General features: G+C 34.2%; 1 protein-coding gene and 1 pseudogene across 4 annotated transcripts in view; one reads left to right on the forward strand and one right to left on the reverse strand.

Moving 5' to 3' along the window:
* The window catches only part of LRBA (LPS responsive beige-like anchor protein), a 731,946-nt gene that overhangs the window by 319,556 nt on the left and 389,670 nt on the right, over nt 1–22,720 (forward strand). The gene's annotated exons all lie outside the window — the stretch shown is intronic.
* Nucleotides 12,047–12,169, reverse strand: LOC122890657 (annotated as a pseudogene).

Here is a 22,720-nt window from a genome sequence, read left to right on the forward strand (position 1 = left end):
TCAAGTTTTGCTATGTAATTTTTCATAATCTTCTTTTATAATTATTTGTATTTCTACAGTGCCAGTTATTCTCTGTCATTTCTGATTTTATTTATTTGGATCCTTTTTCTTTTCTTCTTGGTGAGTTTGGCTAAAGGCTTATGAATATAGTTTTTCCTTTCAAAGAACCAACTCTGGTTTCATGAATTTATTCCATGTTTTTTTACTTATAAATTGGTATTTTTTTTTACTTATAAATCGGTATATTACTTATTTCTGCTCTGATCTATTTATTTCCTTCTTTCTATTTGCCTTGGGTTTGTTTGTTTTCTCATTCCTTTAGATGTATGTTTATATTGTTAATTTGAGGGTTTTCTTTTTTTTTTAGTTTTTGAGATAGGCCTTTATCCCTATGTAATGCATCTTAGAACTGCTGCGTCCCAAGGACTTTGGATCTTGTATTTTCATTTTTACTTGTCTGCATGGATTTTTTGATATTTTATTTGACTCATTTATTGTTTAGTAACATGTTGATTAGCATACATGTGTTCATGTTTTATCTAAATCTTTCCTGTGATTGGTTTCTAGTTTCAGACTGTTGTGGTTGGAAAAGATGCATGCTATCGTTTCAGTCTTAGAAAATTTATTGGGGCTCATTTTGTGATCTTCACTGGAGAATATTCCACGTGCACTTGAATGTGTATTCTGTTTTTGAATGGAATGTTATGTATCTGTCTGTTCTGTTCATCTGCTCTAATGTGTCCTTCAAAGACACTGTTTCCTTATTGATTTTCTGCCTGGATGGTCTATCTATTGATGTAAGGAGGGCACTCTTGGTTGCCATCCGTTTCTTCCTTATGTTATAGGTGCTCCAATATTGGGTGCATAATTGTTATATTTTCTTGTTGGATTGATCCTTTTATCATTATGTAATGCTCTTCTTTGTGTGTTGTTACAGTGTTTTAAAGTCCATTTTATCTGTTATAATAATTGGAAAGACAAAGTTTGAAAAACAATTTCTTTGACTCCTTGTTATATCATTTTCTCTCTCTTTTTTTGGTGATTTTATGAACTTCTAGATGCTTTTCATAGGAAAAATTGTGAGGAATGTTTCCTCTTGGAAATAGGACTGCAAAATGCAATATGCCATTTTTTTTCTCTATCCATGTAGCAAATAGGGCTTTTTATAGACAGTGACTAAGAAATCATTGATCATGGTTCTTTATACTATTGATTAGTATCACATCAACAAAATATTATGATTTTATTATATAGAACTGTGATATTAATTGTATGTTTTTTCTTTGATCACTTTTTATGCCACAATTTTTCTGTGTATTTTCATCTGATTTTCTGTATGATGTAGTATATGGTAAAGGACCTATCTTCTACTTACTAAGCAGGAATGTTTTTTGATTTTGCTGTTTTATAGTTTGGTAATGTTCTTTGAGGCTTTTTGTGTAAGGTATTTTCTCTTTTATATGTGTCTTGATTAGTAGACCTGCTATCATAGGGGTATTTTTTGGCAGTAAATATTTTGCTATATTCAAGAAGTTTTTTACTCCTTTTGTCTTGCCCATCACTGTAAAATGGGAAATTACAGGAAGATAGCAATTACAGTATTTTCTAAGGATGGAATATAACATACAAACATTACTCCTAAAGACAAACTTGTGAAATTTTACCTTATACTAGATTTTGATTTGTAGAATGTTTGATGGGACTTTAGACTTTGAGGGTTTTATAAACTGAAACAGTTGTGATCATTTTTCCATTTATTCCTGTAATATAATCCCCAGCATGTTATGTTAGTGTATCTGGACTGTCCTAAGAATGTCAGAGTTCATTAATAATAATTACTGTTAATTATTGTGTGTTTATTATGTGTCAAGCACTGTTCTAAGCATTTTTCACACAGTAATTCATTTAATCCTCACAGTAACCTGTGAACCAGTAAGTATTATTTATTATCCCTATTTTGTACATGAAAAAGATAAAAACATTGTTAATAAATTGCCTCATGATTCCAACTCTATGCTCTGCTCTTTTATTTTTAAGTTTATTACCATATAATTATTAATTGCCCCAGAGGTACAGGTCTGTGAATCATCAGGATTACAAATTTCACAGCAGTCACCATAGCACATTCCCTCCCCAATGTCCATAACTCAGCCACCCTATCCTTACCCCATACCCCCCAGCAACCCTTAGTTTGTTTTTGTGAGATTAAGAGTCTCTTATGGTTTGTCTCCCTCCCTATCCCATCTTGTTTCATTTCCTCCCCCACTCACCCTATGACCCAGCACCCTGCCTCTTGAAAATTCCTCGTATCAGAGAGATCGTATGATAATTGTCTTTCTCTGACTGACTTATTTCGCTCAGCATAATACCCTCTAGTTCCACCCATGTCGTTGCAAATGGCACAATTTAATTTCTTTTGAAGGCTACATAGTATTCCATCGTGTGTGTGTGTGTGTGTGTGTGTGTATGTGTACATACCACATCTTCTTTATCCATTCATCTGCTGATGGACATCTAGGTTTCCATAGTTTGGCTGTTGTGGACACTGCTGCTATAAACATTTGGATGCATATGCCCCTTTGGATCACTACATTTGTATCTCTTAGGTAAATACTCAGTAATGTGATTGCTGGGTTATAGGGTAGCTCTATTTTCAACTTTTTGAGGAACTCCATGCTGTTTCCCAGAGTGGCTGCACCAGATTGCATTCCCACCAACAGTGTAGGAGATTTCCCCTTTCTCCGCATCCTTGCCAATATCTGTCATTTCCTGACTTGTTAATTTTAGCCTTTCTGACTGGTGTGAGGTGGTATCTCACTGTGTTTTTGATTTGTATTACCCTGATGAGCTGAGTGATGTGGAGCACTTTTTCATATGTCTGTTGGCCATCTGGATGTCTTGCAGAAATGTCTGTTCATGTCTTCTGCCCATTTCTTGATTGGATTATTTGTTCTTTGTTGTTGACTTTGATAAGTTCTTTATAATTTTGGATACTAGCCCTTTATCTGATATGTTGTTTGCAAACAAAAAATTCTGTTTGTTGTCTTTTGGTTTTGGTATTGTTGGCTGTTTTCTTTGTCTTTCCCTTGCCTTTGGCAATATTTCTAGGAAGAAGTTGCTGCAGCTGAAGTCAAAGAGGTTGCTGCCTGTGTTCTCCTCAAGGATTTTGATGGATTGCTGCCTCACATTGAGGTTATTATTCATCCATTTTGAGTCTATTTTTGTGTGTGGTGTAAGGAAATGGTCCATATTCATTCTTCTGCATGTGGCTGTCCAATTTTCCCAACACTATTTGTTGAAGAGACTGTTTTTATCCATTGGACATTCTTTCCTGCTTTGTCGAAGATTAGATGACCATTGAGTTGAGGGTCTATTTCTGGGCTCTCTATTCTGTTCCATTGATCTATGTGTCTGTTTTTGTGCCAGTGTCATACAGTCTTGATGATTACAGCTTTTTAATAGAGCTTGAAGTCTGGAGTTGTGATGTCAACAACTTTGGGTTTCTTTTTCAACATTCCTCTGGCTATTTGGGGTCTTTTCTGGTTCATATAAATTTTAGGATTATTTGTTCTATTTCTTTTAAAAAAAATGATGGTATTTTAATGGGGTTTGTATTAAACGTGTAGATTGCTTTAGGTAGCATCGAGATTTTCACAATTTTGTTCTTCCAATCCATGGGCATGGAATGTTTTTCCATTTCTTTATGTGTTCCTTAATTTCTTTCATGAGTACTTTATAGTTTTCTGAGTATAGATTCTTTGCCTCTTTGGTTAGATTTATTCCTAGGTATCTTATGGTTTTGGATGCTATTGTAAATGGGATGGACTCTTTAATTTCTCTTTTCTTCTGTCTTTTTGTTGGCATATATAAATGTAACTTATTTCTGAACATTGATTTTATATCGTGAAACTTTATTGAATTCCTGTATGAGTTTGAGTAGTTTTGACGTGGAGTCTTTCAGGTTTTCCACATAAAGTATGATACCATCTGCAAAGAGTGAGAGATTAACTTCTTTTTTGCCAATTGGGATGCCTTTTATTTCTTTTTGTTGTCTGATTGCTGAGTCTAGGACTTCTAGTACTATGTTGAATAGCAGTGGTGATAGTAGATATCCCTGCCGTATTCCTGACCTTAGGGGAAAAGCACTCAGTTTTCCCCCATTGAGAATGATATTTGCTGTAGGTGTCTCATAGATGGCTTTGATGGTTTTGAGGTAAGTTCCCTCAGTGCCTACACTTTGAAGCATTTTGATCAAGAAAGGATGCTGTACTTTGTCAAATGCTTTTTCAGCATCTATTGAGAGGATCATATGGTTCTTGTTCTTTCTTTTATTAATATATTGTATAACATTGATTGATTTGTGGATGTTGAATCAACCTTGCAGCCCAGGAATAAATTCCACTTGGTCATGGCAAATAATCCTTTTAATGTACTGTTGGGTATTTTGGTGAAAATTTTTGCATCTGTGTTGATCAAGGATATTGGTCTATAATTGTCTTTTCTGATTGTGTCATTGTCTGATTTGGGGATCAAGGTAATGGTAATGCTGGCCTCATAAAATGAGTTTGGAAGTTTTCCTTCCATTTCTATTTTTTGGAACAGTTTCAGGAAAATAGATATTAATTCTTCTTTAAATATTTGGTAAAATTCCCCATGGGAAGCCTTCGGGCCCTGGGCTCTTGTTTGTTGAGAGATTTTTGATGGCTGCTTCAGTCTTCTTACTGGTTATGGGTCTGTTCAGGTTTTCTATTTCTTCCTGGTTCAGTTTTGGTAGTTTATATGCCTCTAGGAATGCATCCATTTCTTCCAGATTGTCAAATTTGCTGGCTTATACTTGCTCATAATATGATCTTACAATTGTTTGTATTTCTTTGGTGCTGGATGTGATCGCTCCTCTTTTGTGCATGATTTTATTAATTTGGGTCCTTTTTCTTTTCTTTTTGGTAAGTCTGGCCAGGGGTTCATCAGTTTTATTAATTTTTTCAAAGAACCAGTTCCTAGTTTTGTTGGTTTGTTCTACTCTTCTTTTGGTTTCTATTTCATTAATTTCTGCTATGATCTTTATTATTTCTCTTCCCCTGCTGGGTTTAGGCTTTCTTTGCTTTTCTTTCTCTGTCTCCTTTAGGTGTAGGGTTACGTTGTGTACTTGAGACCTTTCTTGTTTCCTTAGAAAGGCTTGTTTTGCTATAAACTTTCCTCTCAGGACTGCCTTTGCTGCATATCAAAGATTTTGAACAGTTGTGTTTTCATTTTCATTTGTTTCCATGAATTTTTTCAGTTCTTTAATTTCCTGGTTGACCCATTCATTCTTTAGTAGGATGTTTTTTAACTTTTATGTATTTGGGTTCTTTCCAGTTTTCCTCTTGTGATTGAGTTCTAGTTTCAGAGCATTGTTTTCTGGAAATATTCAGGGAATGATCCCAGTCTTTTGGTACCGGTTAAGACTTGATTTGTTACCCAGGGTGTGATCCATTCTGGAGAATGTTCTGTGTGCACTAGAGTAGAGTGTATATTCTGTTGCTTTGGGATGGAATGTTCTCAATATATCTGTGATGTCCATTTGGTCCAGGGTGTCATTTAAAGCCTTTATTTCCTTGTTGATCATTTGCTTTGATGATCTATTTCAGTGAGGGGGTGTTAATGTCCCCTACTATTATTGTATTATTGTTGATGTGTTTCTTTGTTTTTATTATTAATTGGTTTATATAATTTTCTTCTCCCATGTTATGGGCATAGACATTTAAAATTTTTAGATCTTTTTTGTTGGACAGAACCTTTAAGTATGATCTAGTGTCCTTCCTGTCCTTATTATAGACTTTGGCTTAAAATTTAATTTATCTGATATAAGGATTGCCACGCCAGCTTTCTTTTGATACACATTAACATGGTATATTGTTTTCTACCCCCTCACTTTATTCCTTCTTCACCCTTCACTTTTAATCTGGAGTTGTCTTTGGGTCTAAAATGAGTTTCTTGCATATAGCATATCATTGGGTCTTGTTTTTTTTATCCATTCTGATACCCTGTGTCTTTTGATTCGGGCTTTTAGACCATTTGCATTCAGGGTAACCATTGAATGATATGAATTTAGTACCATTGTATTGCCTGTAAGGTGACTGTTACTGTAAATTGTCTCTGTTCCTTTCTGGTCTGTTAGTTTTAGGCTTTCTCTTTGCATATTGGACCCCTTCAATGTTTCCTGTAGGGTTGATTTGTTGTTGGGAAATTCTTTTAGTTTCTGTTTGTCCTGGAAGCTTTTTATCTCTCCTTCTATTTTCAATGACAGCCTAGCTGGTTATAGTATTCTTGGCTACATATTTTTCTCGTTTAGAGCTCTGAATATATTATGCCAGTCCTTTCTGGCCTTTCATGTCTCTTTGGATAGCTCTGCTGCACATTTAATATTCCTGCTCTTGTATGTTTCTGCCCTCTTGTCTTGAGCTGGTTTCAGGATTTTCTCTTTGTCACTAACACTTGTAAGTTTTACTATTAGATGACGGAGTGTTCACCTAGTTTTATTGATTTTCAGGGGTGTTCTCTGTGCTTCCTGGATTTTGATGCTTGTTGCCTTCTCCCAGTTAGGGAAATTCTCTGCTATAATTTTCTCCAGTATACCTTCTGCCCCTCTATCTTGTTCTTCTTCTTTTGGGATCCTAATTATTCTCATATTATTTTGTCTTATGGTATCAGTTATCTCTCAGATTCTCCCCTCATGGTCCAGTAGTTGTTTGTCTCTCTTTTGCTGAGTTTCTTTATTATCCATCATTTTGTCTTCTATATCACTAATTCTCTAGTCTGCCTCATTTATCCTAGCAGTAAGAGACTCCATTTTTATTGCACCTCATATTAGCTTTTTAAATTTCAATTTGGTTATATTTTAATTCTTTTATTCTCCAGAAAGGGATTTTATTTCTCCAGAAAGTGATTCTCTAATGTCTTCTGTGCTTTTTTTGAGCCCAGCTAGCACCTTGGTAGTCATCATTCTGAACTCTAGTTCTGACGTATTACTAATATCTGTATTGTTTAGGTCCCTAGTCGTTGGTACTGTCTCTTGTTCTTTTTTTTTTCTTTTGAGGTGAGTTTTTCTGCTTTGCCATTTAGCTAGATAAGAATAGATGAATGAGAGAACAAACTATTAAAAATGTAGCAATGACCCCAGAAAAATATACACTAACCCAATCAGAAGAGACCCGAAACTTGGCAGGGAGAAGAAAAGGGGGAAAAAAGTATTTTTATATATATATGTGTATACACACACGCACACATTTTTATATATGTGTGTATACACACACACACATATATTTGTATGTATATCTTAGATCAGTGAATAGAACAGAGCCATACACTTGATTTTGGGTGTGCTTTAGTCTGTTAGAAGAAACTACCTCCCAAAATTTTAAAGGAAGAAAAACATATATATATACAAAAATAAGCGTAAACAAGATGAAGGGATGAAATATGACTGTGAAGATGAAAATTAAAAAAGATTCTAAAAAAGGAATTGATAAGAAGTTGTTTGAAAAAAGAAAAAAAAAAAAAGAATGTGATCAGGCTGGAGACTAGACCAAAGCCATGCAATAGATTTAGGGTTTATTTTGATCTAGTAGAAGAAATTGTATCCCAAAATTTTAAATGAATGAAAATCTAGATGTATACAAGAATTAAGATTAAATACAATGAAGGGATAAAATATGAGTATAACCCGAGAATTAAAAAAGCTTTTTGAAAAGATATTGAAAAGATAAGGTAGTTTAAAAACGTTAAAATAAAAAAAAGAAAAATTTAAAAAATAGAATAGGAAAAAAATAAAATAGAAAACATTTAACTTTGAAAGACTAAAGGATCATTGGAAAAAGCCATGAATTCTATGTGCTGCATTCCCCTAGCTCTGGAGTTCCATAGATCTCATTGATTAGTGAACTTGGTCTTAGATGAAGGTTCTTGCTTATCTTCTGGGTAAGGAGCCTCGTGCAGTGATTCTCAAATGTATTTGCCCGAGACAGAATTGTACCGCCCTTCTCAGGGCCCAGGCTAAGTAACTGGCTTGTCTTGTTCTCGGTAGTTTTTGTTCCCTGAATGCTTTCTGTAGAGTTCTGGAAGGTGGGAATGAAAATGGCAGCCTTCCAATCTCCAGCCTGGAGGAGCTGAGAGCCCAGGATCCCACTTCTCAGTGCACCCTCAGAGAAAAGCAGTGAATCCCTCCCGTCTCCCTGATCTCCGGCTGTACTCTGTGCTCACCTGGCCTGTGACGAAGCATTTCTGTCTCTGGCATAGTGCCCCGTTTGGAGTCTCCAAACCCAGCTGGTATCTGCAGCGTGCTTCCATGCTGCTCCTACCAGAGGAGGAAAGTGAGTCTCCCTGGATCTGTCACTTACGGGGTCCTTGCTTGAAGAGCAGTGGCCTGACTGTGCCTTGGATCATGGTTTAAGGTAAACCTGGGTTGATAGCACACTCCTTGTCTCAGTCTCTGTAGCCAGTGTCCCTGCTCCAATATCTGGGAGCTCTGCCACTCTCAGGCACCCCTGGTCTTTCCGTTACCTGTCTGGTCCCGAGACCACGTTGTCCCTGCAAAGGCTCAACCTTCCACTTAGCCTCTCGAGCGACATCCCTCAGTGGAGCAGAGTTCTCAACTTTCTGATTTTGTACTCTGCTGCTCTCTCTGTGTGGTTTCGATTACCATTAGTTTGTATTCACTTCTCCCTATGTCCTACCTTCTGGAAAGTGGTTGGTTTTCTGTTCCCAGAATTGCTGCTCTTCTTTTCTCTCTCCTTTTGAGTTTGTAGGTGTTTAGAATGATTTGATAACTATCTAGCTGGACTTCTGGGACCTGATGATATTTAGGTCTCCTCTGCCTCTGCAGTCTTGCTTCTCATTTCTGCGCTCCTCATTTCTGCTGTTTTAAACACTAGCAGTTTGCCTCTCCTTGAGTCATACAAAATAAGTTGAATTAAAAATTATTTCTTTCTTAATGATAAAAAATAGACTAGATAAAGTATCATTGTAGAATGATGGGCTTTGTTAATGAGTATGTTTCTATACTTTTTTAACATGAATGGGTAAACTTTGGTTTTAGTCGAGATTCCTGATACAAAGCCATTTTGAAGACCTTCTGTTGATACTATCACATCTGTTCCTATACTTGTTAAATTGCACAAATAATTTTTGCTTTGGCTCATTGATGTCCACAATACTATCACTGTAGTATAGTTTACCAGTATCAGTTATGTAGAATCCCTTTAAAAGCAATTTTTACAAATATGAACGTATATGAAGTACCTTTATAGTTACTAATTCTTCCATATTTTCTTGAAGATAGTGAATCTTAGTAAACTTGAAATTTTGCTTTCACCTACCAGGGAATGCTATTGCAGTTCTTGAAGTTATATTGTGACGGAAAAATTTAACTTCTTTGATTTTACTTTCTACTTTGGTACGTTTGCTGTGCTCTAAATGAAAGCCATGATTTAACCACAAACTGGCATTTTTGGGGATATAAATAAATATTACCACTGACCTCTAGTTAGTGAGATGTTTAGATGAAGCCGTTTCCTTCTCATTGGGAACTATACTGAAACATTCATTCAATTTTTTCCTTATGGCTTTTATTTTACGACTAGAAGTTATTTGTGAGATAATTCTCTGAAAATAGTGGTCTGTCTGTGGTCATGAAGTCCCCTTTTGGGAAGTATTTAGCTCTCAGTCTTGGAGATAGAAGTGTAAACTTAGCCTTATTAATAGCATATGTTAGCTAACTGATCTGACATTGCATTAAGCAGAGTTTTAAAAATGTAGCTCTAATAAACAAGGGCCTCTTTTTCTTTTAATTAATGTATATACATCTTCCTTTCACATTATTGATACATGAAGATAGATTACCATAAAGAATACAATATTTGAAAAAAAGAGAATACAATATTTGTTCTTCTTTGCCTTATTTAAGGTCAAAGTAAAGTAAATAATATATAAAGATTAGCTCTAATTGTTTGAAAAAGAGAGAAGTGGGAAATTGGATAGACCTTTTGACTTGTATTTACTACTTGTTATCAAAAGCTGGGCTAGACTATGGCTTTTTCTTTAAAGGTTTTTATTTATTTATTTGATGGACAGAGATCACAAGTAGGCAGAGAGGCAGGCAGAAAGAGAGAGAGAGGAGGAAGCCGACTCCCTGCTGAGCAGAGAGCCCAATGGGAGGCTCAATGCCACGACCCTGGGATCATGACCTGAGCCGAAGGCAGAGGATTTAACCACTGAGCCACCCAGGCACCCCTAGACTATGGCTTTTTCTGTGAATGGGAAATGTTCGAAACGTAAATCTTCAAATTTTAAAACAAACTTTCTTTTTTAACTCTGCTTTTGAGGATTGTTTCCCCCCATTTCTTAGTCCAGATTTATTATCTTCAGCTTCATTATTTGTATGTCGAACTGTGACTTCTCCTCTGATTGTCAGAGCCACATGGAATTATCTATTCTTTACCTTTACTTAGAAATTTCTTAGAAATATTCCCATTTTTCTTGGAGAATTTCCCAAACTCAAATATTTCCCAGGCATCTGTCTCCTCCTTTTTTGCCCATCTGAGTAAATATCAGCTCCATGTACTTACTTTGTCACATGAGTCACTAATCACCTAATTTTTTTTACCCCAACATTTCATATCCATCATCAAGTTCTATATATTTTACCTCTAAAAATCTGTAATCAGTACTTTTATTTCTGATGTATCACACATCTGTAGTCCAGAACACCTGAAGTGTAGTAATCTCTTATCTGGTCTTTTTTTATGCCACCAATGTTTTCTTCATTTTCTACAGAATAGCCAGAGTAGTCATTCTGAAACATTAAAATGTTTATGCTGATTATTCATAAAACCATCCAGTGCTTTCCTGTTGCACTTACGAGAAAGCCTATTATCCTTCATCTTTTCCAGAAGACTGTATAATCTCTCTTACCTATCATTCCTACATCATTTCAGTACTGTACTGTTTTTACCTTATTCTGTAGTCACAATACCCTTTCATTCATCCTCACTTCTTCTTCTTCTTCTTTTTTTTTTTTTAAAGATTTTGTTTATTTAGGAGGGAGAGAGCATGAGTGGGGAAAGGGGTAGAGGGAAAGGTAGAGGTAGAATCTCAAAGCAGACTCCGCTTTGGTCACAGAGCCCAGCATGGGGCTGTCTCACAACCCTGAGATCATGACTTGAGCTGAAACCAAGAGTCAGGTGCTGAAATGACTGAGCCACCCAGGTGCACTTATTCATCTTGACTCCTACTCATCTTTCAGATTTACCCTTAAATGTCATTTTTACACAAAAGCCTTCTTTGCTGTCATCCTCTACTCACACCAACCATCTAATGTGAGTCTAAATTATGTTTTTGTGAATAATTTCTCACAGTATATACTAATTGTTTGCAATTATATATTTACTTGTGTTATTGTTTTTTACTGTTCTGTGTGCTTCCTGAAGGTACAGATCTGTATATATACATAGTACCTGGCACATTGCCTTACACATAGTAGGTACTCCGTAAATAGTTAATAAATAAATGCTCTTGATAACCTACACATTTAGTTTTTTTCTTTTTCTTTTTTCTCTTAAAAGTGGAATTCTGGTTTTTATGGAAACATAAAGGATTAAATGCAGTGAAAAAGGCCAGTGCAGAAATATGTTCTACCTGTTATCAGCAAAAGTATAGGATATAATAATATCTCAAATTACTATAATTGGTGGCTTTTAAATTACAGATTTGAGTTCTTCAGTCCAAAATTTGCTTATTGTACTAGAAATGAAGTAGTAGGCAATTTGAACTATAAAATACAGGTTAGCATACTTCATATTAAAAAATTGCAAGGAGCATTGTTATCTATATTCTTTGAGTTTCTCTTTGGTGTTTAAGGGTAACTTAAATTTGACACTATGTTAATACTACTATAGCGGGAACATGGACTTAGAAAACATGTTCAGATTCTAGGCTGCACAGTTGATTAATTGGAAAGCCTTGGGAGAAATTCATTGAACCTCTATGAGTCTTCTTTTCTTTCTATAAAATGGATTAATGAAACTTACTAAAAAGTGTATTGTGGAGATTTTATATTTTGGGTTTTTTTTTCAATTAGCATTATTTGCGCCTCGGATAACCCTCATGGGCTATGATATTGCCACTGCACAAAGCTATATATTTTGGGTTTTTAATGTAATTTTATCATATAAATATTTTACTCATAAATGTACTGACATATTTATATAAACATACAAACTTAATATTGTATATACATAGTGTTTAATATATTTTCTATAAATGTATATTTATGTATGATGTATAAATATAAACAAATATATAATATTCATCTAAGTATATATTTATATTTTATTTTTATGTTTATATAATATATAAATTTATATTTATATAAAATCTAGTATTTACACAAAATGATGTTTTTATATAAAGATAACTTAATTTTATAATGTGGGTTAAAATAGTTATGTTCATCAGCTATTTGAATTTGGATTAGTTTGTGTTCAAATCTTGGTGCTATGTAGATTTTAATTTAAATTAAGAAACTCAAACTTACAGAATTTCTTATTCTAATTTCTGATCCTGTACCTTTTTGTTTGTTTTGTTTTTCCTTCCTGTTATGAAAGGCTGGTTTAGAATATAGATAGGAATACATTTCCTTGCAAGAACTGTTATTCAAGTAATATTGTTGATGCTCTTTTTGAAAATGAGTTTCCTAGTATTATATTTTTTAATATATGTTTTACTAAATGCTATTTAAGGATGAAGGGTTTAAATAGTATTTGTGATATCATTATTAATAGTATCTAATTAATAGTATTCTTTATTTGAACTCACTGTTAGAGATAACTATATAAACAAATTGAAACTTCAGGTAATTTACCAGTTCTATATGTTGATAGTATTGTCTTTGTATTTAAGAATGATTAATTAAGTCTTTTTGTTTAAGTCATGGAAACCGTTTCAGCTGACTGTGTAACATAACTGCAGACCATATATTTGTCTCATGATTTCTTCCATCAAAGCATGAAGAAGTGAATTATTGAAAAGATAAAAATAAATTTGTTTGCTTTCTGTCAGAGTTCATATTCACAGCCAACCTTGATAGAAGACCAGAATGATTTAGACAAGTTTGCTTTGGAGATTCATAACATATGCTTGCTGGACAGAATTGAGTTATCTCTGCTCTAGAGAGTAAGTTATTGTAGCAGGAGCTGACAGAGATGAAGATAACTGAGGGAAATTCAATTACCTTTTAGTGTTTTCTTTCTAATAGGATTCTTAATGTGAAAAAGATCCTTAGATGATGCGCCTCTGTTTCTTGTGAGATCTGCCTTGATACCTGTTTCCAGAATAACATGAACTTTTCAGTTCCAGACCTTCAATAAGTATGAAATAGGCAGCTCACTGTTAAAGAGTAGTTTTGATTGAAACATCTTATTTTTACTTGATGTCATTGGTGATCTTTATAATCATTGACTACTCTCTGTGGTTTTCTTTAACAAAGTGTATAGTGTTTTGTATGAGATGATTATTTAATATGTTGGGAGCTTTCCCCCACCCTCCTTCTCAATTGACCTTTTTGGGAGCGTGTTATAGCATCTCAATGGTGATATATTGATATTTTTCTGTCTAATTATCATAGACTGAGTCTTGGCAACCTTGTTTCAAAGTGCTGTTAGAATTTTCAAGCTTCCATTTTCACTTTCTCTGTCATTGTGCCAACCTTTTGCTTGAATGGTGTCTTTACTTTAACACCCCCTGACACTTCTCAGTTTCTTGCAGCATGGCTTCCCTCCTTTCCATCTCCAATCCTAGAACAAATAAGTTAAAAATGTTCTCTTGCATATCATTAGTGATCTAATTATGCTGTCCAGTGGCTGCTTTTCAGTTTTTATCCCTTTTGGTCTCTGTGTCATTTGACATTGAAGACCAACACTTACATTTTGAAGTTTTTTTTTTGTTGTTGTTTTTTTTTTTTTTTTTTGGTTGACTTTCTTACCTCACGCTTCTCTGATCAGCTTTTTACTTCTCATGGTTCTTGTAGTTTCACTTTTTTCTCCATTTCTTATTCCTGTTTCAAAAGTATAGGTCTTCTACAAGAATACCTCTTGGTACTTTTAACTATGTGCTCTTTTAGCAATCTCATGTAATGTTACTATTACCTAAAACCTCCATAGAGAAGACAAGGCATTAAATATTTTTTTTAAGATTCTGTATTTAGTAGTTTCTGTAGGTATTTTAAAATGAAAAAAGGGTGAGAAGGAAGGAGCATAGTGAAAAGTCCTCCTCTAACCATGTCCTCATCCTTCTAGGAAACCATTGCTAGTTTCTTTTCTATCTTCTGAGTTTCTTCATACACATGTATAAAAATAGGAATATATATGCTTATCCCGTTTCCTTATACAAATAGAAACACATCTATAATGTTCTTTATCTTGGTTTTTAAACTTAATATTATTTTGGTGAATCTTTTTTACGTCTATCAGCAACATATGTCTGTTTCCTAATAGTGTGTAATCAGACTTTTAGACTTATGTCATTTTCGTAGATTGTCCATAGTGGTTGATAGTTTTTATTTTTATTTTTTCCTGATGTTTTAGCTTATGTTTCTGCTTTTTATGAATGAGGTTGATTAGTTTGTAGCCATATGTCTTTCTGAGAACATATCCTTTGCCTATTCTGTTGGATTTTTTTTTTCTTACTAATTTGTAGAAGTTCTACATGTATTAAGGAATCAGCTCCTTGTGTTGCAAATATTTTTACCAATTTGCTGACTTATGAATGATGAATTTTTGTTGCTGTTATTGTCATCCTATAGAGGTTTTTAAAACAAACAAACAAAAAAGTGTTTTCTTTCTAATAGGATTCTTAATGTGAAAAAGATCCTTAGATGATGCCCCTCTGTTTCTTGTGAGATCTGCTTTGATACCTGTTTCCAGAATAACATGAACTTTTCTATTGTTGGATTTATGAATATTTTCTTTTATGACTTCTGAATTTTTTGATTGGTAGTTAAAAAGGTCTACCACTCATAGATTAAAAAGGAATTTCTTTATGTTTATGTTAGTATTTCTACAGTTTTATTGTTTTACATTTAAATATTTTATTTGTAATTTATCTTAGGATAAACGGATATGAATAGAACTTTATTTATGTGATAATATAAGTCTCCCTGTATCATCTATTACATAGTCTGAATTTTCTTCACTAGTTTGAGATGCCACTGTTACTGTAAAGTAAATGCCTATATATTTTTAGGCCTCTTTCTTGACATTTTATTTTTTCCCTCTTGTTCTATCTGATTTCATGTATTGATGTCAAGCTTTTTAAATTGTTGAGGCTTTATAGTGTGCTTTAATATTTGTGAGGCCACACTCCTTGCTCACATTGACTTTAGAACTTCTTTTTAGAATTTCTATGACTAGTCTTGTTTATCTGATGTAAGGTTCAAAATATTATTTTCATTAATTTCTCTTGGACATATGAGGTATGCATTGATATTTTTTGCAGATACCGGTAGTTTTTCCTTCTTATTTCCAACTTTTATTCTTCTAATTGCTGTTTCATTACATAATTGAATTGGTTTATTCAATTATTATTGAGTAATAATGATTATTAATTGCTAGTTTCTGTTTGCTGGTATTTTATTTTGTGTTTAAGCATTCTACTCTATTACTATGAGTTAAGCTTTTTTTTTCTATTCTACATGTAAGTGAGATAAGCAGTGTACTGTTAAAATAATAGTGGGCATCTTTTTAGTTCCTGATTTTAGTAGGGATGTTTCAGTGTTTTCCTAGTAATTGTGATACAGTTTGAGATAAAGTAGACATAGTATATAATTTTAATGAATTATTAGTTTAGTTCTGTTTTGTTAATTTTTTTCCTTTTTAATAAGGAATTTTAGTATGTGTGCTGCCGAAGCGAGCACTTTAATAAGGAATTTTATCCAGTTTTATTATCCTTAAGTGGAGCGATAGAGTAGATACTGTGCTTTAAAATATATTAGGTATGTCAATATTATACCAGTATGATGTGCTCATAAGTTTTTTCCTTAATGTGCTGTGAGATTGTGTTTGTTAATGTTTCATTTGTGATTTTTGCATTCTGTTCATAAGGTAAATTGTGTTTGTTTCTACCTTTCTAATCAGTCTTAGATATTTGGCAGGTTTTGGATATCAGTATTATACCTGCATCACAGAAAGAATTAGAAACTTTGTATGTTAGCGACTATCATTCTCAATTTAAAAGGGAAAAATGGACAGCCTTCCCTTTGAGATCGGGAACACGACAAGGATGCTCACTCTTGCCACTATATTGTTCAACATAGTACTAGAACTCCTAGCAACAGCAGTATGACAACAAAAAGAAATAGAAAGTATTCAGATTGGCAAAGAAGAAATCAAACTCTCTCTCTTCGCAGATGACATGATACTTTATATGGGAAACCCAAAAGACTCTACCTGCAAACTACTAGAACTCATACAGCAATTCAGTAATGTGGCAGGATACAAAAATCAATGTAGAGAAATCAGTTGCTTTCTTATACATTAACAATGAAAATATAGAAAGGGAAATAAGAAAATAGATTCTATTTACTGTAGTACCAAGAACCATAAGATACCTGGGAATGAACCTAACCAAAGATGTAAAGGATCTGTACTCAAGGAACTACAGAACACTCATGAATGAAATTGAAGAAAACACAAAAAGATGGAGAAGCATTTCATGCTCATGGATCGGAAAAATAAACGTTGTTAAAATGTCTGTATTGCTTACAGCAATCTGTACTTTCAGTGCCATCCTGATCAAAATTCCACAGCATGTTTCAAAGGGCTGGAACAAACAGTCCTGAAATTTGTATGGAACCAGAAGAGACCCCGAATTGCTAAGGAAATGTTGAAAAAGAAAAACAAAATTGGGGGCATCACGTTGCCTGATTTCAAGCTTTACTACAAAGCTGTGATCACCCAGACAGCATGGTACTGGCACAAAAACAGACACATAGACCAGTGGAACAGAGTAGAGAGCCCAGATACAGACCCACAACTCTATGGTCAAGTAATCTTTGGCAAAACAAGAAAAAATACCCAGTGGAGAAAAGACAGTCTCTTCAATAAATGGTGCTGGGAAAATTGGACAGCTATGTGTAGAAGAATGAAACTTCACCATTCTCTTACACCATGCACAAAGACAAAAAACTCGAAGTGGATAAAAGACCTCAACGTGAGCCAAGAACCTGTCAAAACCCCAGAAGAGAACATAGGCAGTAGCCTCTTCGACATCGGCCACAGCAACTTCTTTCAAGATGTGTCTCCAAAGGCAAAGGAAACAAAAACGAAAATGAACTTTTGGGACTTCGTCAAGATCAAAGGTTTCTGCACAGCAAAGGAAACAGTCAAGAAAACAACCCACGGAATGGGAGAAGATACTTGCAAATGACAGTACAGACAAAGGGCTGATATCCAAGATCTATAAAGAACTCCTCAAATTCAACACACACAAAACAGATAATCACATCAAAAAATGGGCAGAAGACATGAGCACACACTTCTGCAAAGAAGACATACAAATGGCTAGCAGACACATGAAGAGATGTTCATCATCATTAGCCATCAGGGAGAGTCAAATCAAAACCACATTGAGATACCACCTTATACCAGTTAGAATGGCCAAAATAAACAAGTCAGTAAACAAGTATTACAGTGGGTGTGGAGAAAGGGGAACACTCTCACACTATTGGTGGGAATGTAAGTTGGTACAGCCACTTTGGAAGACAGTGTGGAGATTCCTTAAGACATTAAAAATAGAGCTACCGTATGACCCTGCAATTGCACTACTGGGTATTTACCCCAAAGATACAGATGTAGTGAAAAGAAGGGCCATCTGTACCCCAGTGTTTATAGCAGCAATGACCACAGTCACCAAACTGGAAAGAGCCAACATGCCTTCAGCAAATGAATGGATAAAGAAGATACGGTCCATATGTACAATAGAGTATTATGCCTCCATCAGACAGGATGAATACCCAACTTTTGTATCAACATGGATGGGACTGGAGGAGATTATGCTGAGTGAAATAAGTCAAGCAGAGAGAGTCAGTTATCTTACGGTTTCACTTGTGGAGCATAAGGAATAACATGGAGGACTTCGGGAATTGGAGAGGAGAAGTGAGTTGGGGGAAATTGGAGGGGGAGACGAACCATGAGAGACTGTGGACTCTGAGAAACAAACTGAGGTTTTTGTAGGGGAAGGGGGGTGGTGGGTCGGTGAGCCTGGTGATGGGTATTATGGAGGGCACGTATTGCATGGAGCCCTGGGTGTGGTGCATAAACAATGAATGCTGGAACAATGAAAAAATAAAGTTAAATTAAAAAAATATTTTGTGTGTTTTTTTATATGCTTAGTTTCAGTGCTAGTAGAAGTGGAGTTGTTGAATTTTAAACATTTGGTAGAATTTAGGTGTAATTACTATGCTGTAGGCCTCAACTGCCATTTTACATTTCCCCAAATTTGCTGTATATCTCTTTGTAGGTGTCTTCCTAATATGTAATATGTCTTCCTAATTTTGTCTAAAACATACGTATATTACTTTCTCTTCTAATCCTCTTTCTAGTTTTTTGTTTTGTTTTGTTTTGTTTTGTTTTTTTAAAGATTTTATTTATTCATTTGACAGAGAGAGATCACAAGCAGGCAGAGAGGGAGAGAGAGGAGGAAGTAGGCTCCCTGCTGAGCACAGAGCCCGATGCGGGACTCGATCCCAGGACCCTGAGATCATGACCTGAGCCGAAGGCAGTGGCTTAACCCACTGAGCCACCCAGGCGCCCCTCCTCTTTCTAGTTTTATTAACAGTGGTAAAACTATAGAAGTTGTAAGTGTACTCTTTATTCTAGATGGTTAAACACTTTGGTAAAAATCTCAAATTGCTGGTACTGTTGAAGAAGGAGCTTTTGGGGGAATAAAAAATTGATGTCATGCTCTCCTTTCATTTTTCAGTTTTGAAACTTATGTCAAATTTTCATTAATGCAGTGCATAATATATCACTACATGTGAATTCATCTTTTCATATCATCAACAATGTTCAGTTATTGCATTAGGGTTCTGCAGCAAGCCATTTTCACAATATAGAATTAGTTTTAGATTTAAGTCAATACTGAAATGCTAGTCTGTGACGATGCCTTTCAGTTAGGTATTATGAAAAAAGTTTTGTCATTGTAATTGGTAAAATCAGCTGCATATATTAATTTCCATGGATTGATTCCATTTTAACATTATGGTAGTCTAAGGCTCATTAATTCATTGGAGGTTATATTCTCACATTTAGCAATCATAAGTAATATAAATTCATTGATTTTTTTTTGTGTTGTTGCTTTAATTTTTGATTAATTGGGTTGTAGTTGTGTAAAAGGTATAAGCACTTCCACATATCTATAATCCAGATAACCCCAAATCTATTTTTATTGGTTTCCTTAGATTATTATGAAACTTAAAAATAAAGTATCTTTTAAAAGTAGAGTTCAGTACATCCCAGAAAGTTAAATGGAGAGATCCTGATTTACAAAAAAATTTCATTTAGATCAATGGCTCTTTTTGGTTTTCTTAACTCAAAAAAATTAAACTGGAATATAATGTGCCAATAAAAGGTGGGGAACAAAGAACAGAAGAGACAATGTAATGAAAACAGTAGTATAAATTAAAAAAACAAAACAAAATATTCTTCTGTATCTTTCCTTTTACCATACCTCCCAAGGTAATGGTTTGGCACATAACTTTTTAGTTGCTCTATTGTAAATGCACACTTTATATTTTTTTTGTATATATATTTCACATATCATATATATTCAACCAAAAAATGGGATTATAATATGTTAGGTGTTATTTTGAGTCAGTACTTCTCACATTTTTATTTTGGTATGAACTTTTTTGAGAATATGACCTTGAGAAATTCAAACAAATATAACCGTAACATTTTACATATAATTTGGGGAGGTTTACAGATTCTGGCTTGAGAATGTCTTATATAAGAGTCTGTGTGGTTTGGATACATCTCTTATAGCAGTCGTAATGGGGATAGAGGCCACCTCACTGCTATTTCTCTTTGATATAGACACTGCATTTTAAAATTTTAGATAATGTTATCTTCTCAGATACCTTGTAAGAGTTACTTATATCCATTAAAAATATTTTGAAATTATTTGTATCTACTGAGGGAAACAAACATTAGGTATTGACCCCTTTGTAATGGGCTCTGTTTCTTATTTTCGTTTGAATTCCTAGCATGGGCTTTGAGCATGGGAAGCATTCAATAAAAAATTGCTAAATGAATGAAAGTATCAACTGCTACATGATATAATATAAGATTCATGAAGATTTTCATATTTAGTTAGCAAAGTCTGGGGATTTAGTCTTTTCCTGTGAGAGCCTAGATTATTTTAGATTAATAAAATATTCTGTTCCTATTTTAGTAGAGGCATAACAAAAAGTAGTAATTCTTTTGTTGCTTATAGATTTAAACTTTTTTTTCTCTCTAGTTTTATTGATGTATGGTTGTCAAATAAATATTGTGTGTATCTAAAGTGCATAGCAGTGATGTTTTGACATATGATACATTGGTACATTGTGAATAAGTACCACAGTCAGGTATATTAACATATACATCATCTCACATAGTTACCATTTTGTGTGTGTGTGTGTGTGTGAGGTGAGAAAACTTAAGATTCCAAGTTTGCAAAATACATTATTGTTAATTATAGTCACCATGCTGTACATTGAGTATCAAGAACTTACTCATTTCATAACTTAAACTTTATACTCTTTATTAATATCTTTTCTTTCCCCCACTCTCTAGCCTTTGGTTATTACCATTCTACTCCCTTAGTGTGAGCTCTATTTTTGTTTTTAGATTCCACATATAAGTGAAATCATGCAGTATTTGTCATTGTGTGTTTGGTTTATTTCAGGTAGGATAATGTCTTTTAGGTTAATCCATGCTGTCTTAAGTGATTAATTTACGTTTTTTAAAGCCTGAATAATATTCCATTGTATGTATATGTGTGTGTATGTTTATATGTATGTGTATACATATATATATGTAGGAGTGTGTGTGTGTGTGTGTGTGTGTGTGTGTGTTATTTTGTTTGTCCAACTGCTAGTAGATGTTTAGAATGTTTCTAATATTTTGGCATTTGAAATAATCCTGCAGGGGCGCCTGGGTGGCTCAGTGGGTTGGGCCGCTGCCTTCGGCTCAGGTCATGATCTCAGGGTCCTGGGATCGAGCCCCACGTCGGGCTCTCTGCTCTGCGGGGAGCCTGCTTCCTCCTCTCTGCCTACTTGTGATCTCTGTCAAATAAATAAATAAAATCTTTCAATAAATAAATAAATAAATAAATAAATAAAAGAATCCTTTAATGAAATGTATTTTAGAGCTAGTAATTTATTTCTTTTGGATATAAATAAGTGGAGTTACTGAATCATAAGGTAGTTCTATTTTTAGTTTTTTGAGGAACTTCTATAATGTTTCCATAGTGGTGAATTGGTTTACATTTCACTAACGGTGCACAACAGTTCCTTTTTCTTCACATCCTTCCCAACAGTTAATATCTCTTGTCTTCTTGATGGTAGCCATTCTAATGGGTATGATGTGAAATCTCATTCTGGTTTTGATTTGCATTTTCCTGTTGATTAGTGATGGTGACTGAGCGTCTTATCATGCACATCTTGGCCATTCATTATATGTTCTTTGGAAGATTATGTATTTAGATCCTTTGCCCATTTGTAAAAATCAGATTATTTTTCTGCTACTGAATTTGGATAGTAACCCCTTATTGGGTATTTGGTTTGCATTTATTTTCTCCCATTCTATGGATTGCCTTTTTATTTTGTTTATTATTTGCTTTGTAGAAAACTTTTAGTTTGATATGGTCCTTCTCGTTTGTTACTGCTTTTTTTACCTGTGCTTTTGGTGTTAAATGTGAAAAATCATTGCTAAGATCTATGTGAAAGAGCTTCTCCCCTATGTTTTCTTCAAGGAGTTTTATGCTTTCTGGTCTCATGTTTAATTAATTCATTTTGAGTTGTTTTTTATGTGTGGTGTAAGGTAAGGGTATTTTGGATATTCAGTTTGCCGATGTTTTTGTGACTAGCATTTAATGATGTATAAAGTCAGAGAATTTAAATCTCTGTAGTAATTATTTGCTGAACTTACAGTATGGTGGTTGTTATATATGTACTACAATACTTAAGTTTTCTAAGGGTTAAGACTTGCTTTTTGATTTGATAAGTAAAAAACTCTAAAAATCCTGTGGTCAACTCTTTTTTTTGCTTAAGAGGTCTGTAGTTTTTAGCTTTTATTTTATGAGACTTAGAGTATTGATTTAAATATTTAATTACATGTGATCTGTAAAATTATTATTATGATCTGCAGTGTATGATAGAAAACATAGATTTGGGATTTGTCAGAACTAGTTCAGTTCTGGTTCAGTTCTGGTTCAGCCACTAACTTACTATGTAGTATATTGGACCAGATATTTAAATTCTTTGTAATATGGGGCTCCTTAAAGGTCATTAAGTATAACCCCAAATCTGGGGCTTATAATTTATTTGGTCCAGCCCCAAAGATAGGTACTAAATGGCAGTATTATTAGAGTTTCACCTGTGTAATAATCTTGAAATTTTCCTTCATTCACTTAATTAAAAATAAATTTACAG

The sequence above is a fragment of the Neovison vison genome, chromosome 11, assembly GCF_020171115.1.
Source record: "Neovison vison isolate M4711 chromosome 11, ASM_NN_V1, whole genome shotgun sequence".
NCBI classification, from domain to species: domain Eukaryota; kingdom Metazoa; phylum Chordata; class Mammalia; order Carnivora; family Mustelidae; genus Neogale; species Neogale vison.